The 7,224-nt window shown below is 33.0% G+C and overlaps 1 long non-coding RNA gene across 1 annotated transcript; it reads left to right on the top strand.

The window, feature by feature from the left end:
- Positions 1-209: 209 nt before the first annotated feature.
- LOC109537975 lies at positions 210-4,702 on the top strand. The gene is made up of 3 exons (XR_002171992.2): positions 210-252; positions 669-868; positions 4,045-4,702. It is a non-coding gene; the product is annotated as an uncharacterized LOC109537975 (long non-coding RNA).
- The last annotated feature ends 2,522 nt before the right edge of the window (positions 4,703-7,224 follow it).

Genomic DNA, 7,224 nt, shown 5'->3' with positions numbered 1-7,224 from the left:
CCAACGTAACAAAACAATGGCTATCTAATTACATTATACAGGAAATTCATGAAGGAAAAATTACAAATCAGTATCCGTAATGTAATTTTTAACCGTGAAAACAACGGAAGGATCCAGACAAAAAGAACAGGTGGTTTGCACAGCGCAAAATCGTGGGCGCCAGTTTCTCTATAAAACTGGCTTCAGGAATTGTTTCAAACCATAGTTGGCAAAAAATTGTCAAAGTTCTACATCAGTATTTTCGAGGAAACAGTAAGTGTGAACTTTTCCAGTGAAATATTTGTGTCTATGTGCTTGTTGCTTTGTCGCGATATGCGGCGACGTCGAAAATCCGTAATATCTTTTAGTCACTTTTTCAAAAAAATTCTCTTTTTTCCTTCTCGCTTAATTCTTCAACCAAACTTTCAAAGTTGCAATCCCGAGGAACTAACAATCAATTCAAACAACCTTACACGAGTTCGACTTAGCACACCTAATAAGCATTTATTAAAATAAAAGTTTCTTTGGTATACCTTTCCCCCGTCCTCCTTAAAAGAATATTTGACCGCAGCCAAAGGAAAATTCCGATTACTATTCTGAAATACTTTCCAACGGAAGGAGTTCGCGAATATTTTAAAAGTTTTTCTCAAAGCGGATGGAATTCAACCGTTTTAATTAATATTTTCCAGAACACAAACAAAAATGCAACAGTCCACTGTTTACTTCTTCTTTGGAATGCTTGTGTTTGTGCTGTTATGTTCGATGACATCGGCAACGGTCATAAGCTGTCCCCCGAACAGCATTCAGCAAGAGATAAACCCAAAACTTAGTCAACTATGTTTCGCCATTGAGCAAGCTCTTCAAGATTCTTCACCTCAAAATGATGCATGTAAGCAATGTTATACTTAGTTGATCTTTACCATAAGCAAATGAGAGGTTTTACTTCCGAAGAAAGGACATTCCATTTTCATAACGTTACAAGCAGCTTGTGTAGTTAATTCATTGGGGTACCAGTAGCTGCGCGCTTGCGATTCTCTTAACATGAACATGAATCAATTGGTTCGGTATTATTGATTATGAATTTAATTTATCTTATCGCGCAAACATTTACCACATATGCAATGTTCTATGTGGAACAACGCCCAAAAACATAACAAATACTGTACGTATATTAAAACATAACACAATCATACGTCGTCTTGCGAGCCAGTGTTGACTCTGTTCTTGGTCTGAATGTGTACAACACATTGGCGATCAAATATCAGAAACAGAGATCAGTAGTTTTGTAAAAACTTAATTTAAATGTAAAGCAATATGATAAGAATACAAATAAATCTGCTAAAAAGTTTAGGCGATTTATTTTGATTATCTGGACTAATATCTAGTAATAAATAATATAATTTATACCTGCATTATTTCAGAAAAAAACCTCCGTATATAGCATTCTACGCCGTATTGCATATATATATTGCATAATGTCATGTTCTAAAAGTGAAATTTCCTTAGCAAACAATCAGTTTTTTTTGTCTTTAATTTACATGGAAATCGCCCTAAAACAGTAGGTTGGAGTGAGTTTGTCTCGGAAATACAAAGTATTTTATTAGTACTTTTAGCTTTTTGGCACTCACGACAATTGATTGAAACTGAATCCAGAGGTGCAGTTTATTTTGTTGTTGCGCTCAAATGAAATATGTATAAAAACGAATGCAAACATTTGTTTTTGGAATATTTTATACTCGTAGCAGCAGAGATGCGAATTCAACCATAAACTGCATGCCGTTCACTACTTGCAGAATGGGATCAGTTTAAGCACTGCAAAGTTTTAAAAAAATAATAGAAAATATATTTTACGAAGAAATTTTTTACAAGAAACTAAATTATACATACATACTATACCAGACCTCTATATCTATTCCGTATAATTATACATATTAGAACGTATAGTAGAACAGGACAAATGCGAACCCTTTTTTAAATAAATTACAAAATATTTAGCAAGTAATTTAAAATTACGAAACTTTTCTATGTCAGTAACATTGCTTCTGATTCAAATTCAAAACTTCCCCATGTGTAATTGAACTACCTGTATATTAATTATAACTGTATCAAACACAAAATGGAAAACGCTTACAAATAGATACATTTTCTGATAACTTTTCGGACGCTTCAAACAGTTAAATGTAAAAAAGAAACGATATGTACAATAGAATATGTTTTTAGCGACAACTTGACTTGATCTATGCTGAGTTTGATGAGCGCTTGTTCTTTATAAGATATTATTAAAAATTGTCCATCATTTTCAGTGAAAAGTTAATTTCTCATGTGGATGTAAAAATATAATGTAAAATATAATGGTATTTAGAATTGATGAAGAATGTTAGAACAAAGTTATTTAGTTTTGATCCTAAAGATTTGGACAACCAGAAATATTAATTTTAAAAATTCACTTATTATGAGTAATGGACATATTTTAGCAGTTGGAGAAATTATCTGATTTAATAATATGCCTGTTTTTACAGTTTCTCATTTTAAAACTGGTGAGTTTTTCGAACTTGTAGGCCGTCGTGAAAAATATTATGCCTGACGTTTGGGAAGCACGTGTGTTTTACATCTTCAGAGGTGTTTTCGGTTAAAAGTTTGCACTGAACTGATGTGAAAGCTTTCAAGCGAAAACACCCCTGAAAATGCAACCGACTCGTGCTTGCGAAACGTCCGAAAATAATTATTTCACATATCCGCAAAAGCCTAACTCTTCAGTTCCTCATTTTTCCATACGTTTCCAAAACTGTTCATATTTGCCTGGTATGCTTTTCCGTTTTTCGGACCAATTACAAAAATTATTACAACACGCGTGCCAAAGGCACGACAGGCTGTATCTTTTGTCAATTACAGTATTTTGGCCCCCCTGGGCTATTTTAAGACTATTTGGTATGTCCCCGAGTCAAAAAAGGTTCACAACGTATTACGAAAATATATGTAAATTTGCTTACTCCTCTAAAAGGCTCCAAAAACTACCTTTGGCTTGAGTGCAAAAGTAAACAATATTTTCATAACTTATTGCGGAACAATACAAGAATACCAAGAGGCATCCAATAAATATCTGATAAGATATTTCTTAAAGTCATTTTCAGTTCCCGAAGAAAAACTTATAATAATGTAATTTTTCGTTTGTAAACAAATCGGTATTTTAAAAGTGTTCAAACACACAAAATTATCTTAGAATGTTAGAAGCGCTCGGTTTTGACACATTTTCAAAGGTGTTTTAACACCTTTATTGTGGAAAAAGATTTAATCACTGTATATAGAAAAAAAATTGAGCCACAATTTCCTTGGATGATTGTTTATTTGCAACTAAATTTATCGGTTACCAAGTTCGGTATAAAATGCGATGTTTAATAAATTCCCAGCCGCCATGTGAAGCAGAAAAACGAATGTTAAAGAAGAATAATCAATTCCATCTCGAATTTCCAATGTGATACAATAGAAAACATTTCAATGTGCCATATAAAAGATAATTTAACGATCGAATTCCTGATGAATATCACAGTCCAAAGAATTTTCAGATACTAAAATATAAAACTATGTGGATGTAACAATCAATTTAGCGTTTTGGTAAAACTCAATTGCAATGAAAATGTGAACGTACGCTCCATTTACTCTCTGAATAAAAACATTGACATAATAATTTTGTTGGCTTTGTTTGAAGAAGAGTTCTATAATTAAATGAAAGGTTTATCAAAAGTTTAATGTTGATTCACGTAATAACTTTTAATTGTATTTTAATAGCGTTTCTTGAAATCATGAGAAAGTACTTGATGGATGTTTTATGATGAGGTAGTTTTCCGGTTCGTAAAAATTGATTTTCAGACGGAATCCCCACGCCTTGGAGTAAAGTAATCAAATAACCGCTAATCCTATCAAATCACACAAATAATGTTCGTAATAGATCAAATTTTGACTAATTATGGAGCAACGAACGTTAATTCTTGTTGTGCCGATGATAATGGATATCGGCTTTTGTCAAGAATGTTTATTGTGATAAAAACAATTTCTGGTTGTTTTCAGATACTGCCAGACTTGTGGACGAACGAAACACCAATCTAAACGCCAAGAGGCAGGATGTTGACCACGTCTTCCTCAGGTTCGGGAGAAGATTTGGAATGTAAACCTATGCGTAGACTCTGCAATATTGAAAAAAATAATTCTTAATTTTTTCCCAGGCGAATTACATTTGTAGCTTCTCATATGCGTAATATGCAATTGTACTTTCCCGTTGAAATTACTTTAAACTTGTGTTTTCGTCCTATTGAGAACTATAACATTAAATAATTATCAAATTATAATTGTTCATCTTAATTATAACACTTTCAGTAATGTACCAGTTCTTACGATAATAAATATATATTTATATTTCCTTCGTTCTAGTTTAAAATGGATCTCACTGGTGAGAGGAGGTTAACACATTTTTCAAAGAAAAAGTGAAATCACGTCATATACTATGAGATATATTGAAAAAAATATTTATTTATAAATTTTAACGTGTAACTCGTGATAAAAATTTGGCGAGATCCTTTTTAATCCATACGTCGTTCTTCCAGCTTTAATAATAACATTCTGTATCTTTAAAAGTTTTTTTAGTATTAGGAAATGTTCTTAAGTTTGTAAACCACTACTTTAATTAATAAATGATCGTGTTTTGAAAGCATATTAAAGCAGACTATAATTGATGGTTTAATTGATTCGAAATAAACAAATGAGCTCCGAAAATATATGTTTTTTCTCCTCTACTTTGGTTGAGCTAAGTAAGGAAGCAGAGGTGAATTATAATCAAATAGTCATTTAAATATTTACTTGTATAATTATTAAATGCGAGACGTAAAAATGATCAATTGTAACTATGATAAATTGAGATGATAACAGTTGAAACAAGAGATTAAGAACAAAAAAAAATGATCCAGTACGATAGAATTTTGTCCCAGCTAACATTTTCTGTTCATTTCACGTCATTATTTAAGCAGAGATAGCTTTGTGCAGTGGCATTATCGTTTCAAGAAAATTGAGAGCTATTCGAAGTGCTTACTATGTATAATAGGTAAAGCGAAAATTCGGGACTAATCCTCGCTGCACCTCACAAATAAAAATGCGTTGTCATGACGTGCTTGCAAATAACTGGTTTACAATTATACAGGGTGTTTAAAAATAATTCATCATAGTTCAGAGAGGTTTAGATGGTAAAAGATATTTTTTTTCTTTTCAATGTAGGTTCAATTCTGTTTCGTTTCTTAGCAACAGGGATTATTTTCATTCTTGCAGTTTCTAAATAAGTTGTGAAAATATGGGACCTATGATAAAAAATTATTGACAAGTGGAAATTGAAATTGATAACATGGTTCTTTCGTCCGGATTATGCCTAAAAATAATGACAACCTTTTACAGATAGAAACATGTGCTCAAAAAGACAGCGTTTTCAAGATACAGGATATTGAAACTACAAAGTTTATTCCAATTTTTTCGTTCGGACTTTTACAGTTTACAAAATATATACCTGCATTTCAAACCCTTGAGTCCTGAGTCCACTTCGCACAATGGATCAGACTGTTGTCAGAATTTACAGAATCTGACTCAGTGCCACTTTTATTACCTCAGTTGTGAAGCTACACACATCTAGCGAGATTTTCACAAAAGCTTTTATGGTTTACGCGGAAATAGCGGGGAAGACCGTAGGCAAAAGCTTAGTGAAAAGAACCCAATTTAAAATTAGTTTAAAGGGTTTCTAATTCTAATAAAGTATTCTAATTTAAGATGATAATGTCCTGGTTTCACGCGCTCGGTAACAACGCTTAAATGATCCGATCGCAAATTTCTATGTCCATAATTTCAAAATAACGCCAAGAAACAAATCAATTCCCTTTGCTTTCATCACTCTGTATTTGCAAAGCTTTACAACAAGCTATAAAAACATATTTTAAATAGTTATACACATTTTGATGAAGCTAAAGTAAAGTTCTTCTCCTTCCACAACGTGAGGTTATTCCACGACCACCGAAGAGGCATTAATTTTGGTTAACGCTACCTGGATGAGCATTTGTGAATGGCGAAGCTATTTTTTTGGAGAAAATAAACGAGTCAAACAGGTATCCACATTAAAGCGGGTTAATGAGGGTATTACCACAAAGGTTAAAGCGTTGCAAACTCTAAAGGGTTAACTTGAAAAAAAATAGATCCACCGGAAATGCAAAGGACGAAAGAGGAATAATCCGAAGTTACTGCGAGTTTTCAAAAATGCTGTTAGTTTTTGGCTCATTGTTAGTGAATGCTTTACTTTGATTTTGGTGGATCAGCTAAAAATTGTGCAGCCTTTCACAATAGATCAAGCTAAAAAGTTTTTACGTTTCATGACAATTAGCAAACGATTGATCGGAGAGCGATTATTTAATTTAGCATACAAATGTCGCCGCATGAATGGCAATGTTTGTTTATCTTTGGCCGAGAAAGCAACTTTGTTTACGATAAATGTACAAACCGGTTGGATGAGCAAGCAATGAGTTATTCGAAGGGCCAGTTCTGTAGCTCGGTGTATTTTTAATGTGATAAACACCTTAATATTGCATAAGTTTTTTCGGAAAGCTGAACATTTCGTTCAGTCTATTATGGGAGACGGAAGAAATCGGTCGTCCATTCTTTGTTCATAAACGGGATGAAAGTACCCAGTGGTGCCATTTAGGCAAGTACGGTCGATCATATTACCTGTTAATTGCTGAGTGTAGTTCACATTTATTTATTTACTAACTTCGTCTAGATATTAATTGTGTGTTCAAGTGTAGTGTGTGCTTTTTGACGATTAATGGATTGACAATGGAGAATGGGGCGCCAGTTTTCAGAAAGCAGGTAAGAACGATTATTAATATACAGGGTTGCTCATTAGTGCGTCAAAGTGCGATATCTCAGTAAATATGAACTTTACAAGAAAATACGTCCTACGAAAGTTTTTCATGTTTAAAAGGTCCACATTTTAAAATTACTTTCCAATATACGGGGTGTATCATAAACGTGTGGTAGTTACCAACTTTGGTTTTTTAAATGGAACCGCCCCTTTTTTCATTCATTTTCAGATTTGTCGTCAAAATTTAAGTTAAGTTTGTGTCAAATGTTTTACCTGAAAAATTTACGATTTCCGAGTTATTCGTAAAAATGTGAAAGTTTTGACAGCTACTGGGTTCCACAGAAATCGATGCTGTACACTAC

This window comes from Dendroctonus ponderosae, unplaced genomic scaffold, assembly GCF_020466585.1.
Source record: "Dendroctonus ponderosae isolate FM_Combo_2020 unplaced genomic scaffold, Dpon_F_20191213v2 Dpon_F_20191213_1, whole genome shotgun sequence".
NCBI classification, from domain to species: Eukaryota; Metazoa; Arthropoda; class Insecta; order Coleoptera; family Curculionidae; genus Dendroctonus; species Dendroctonus ponderosae.
This window is presented reverse-complemented; position numbering and strand designations above follow the sequence as displayed.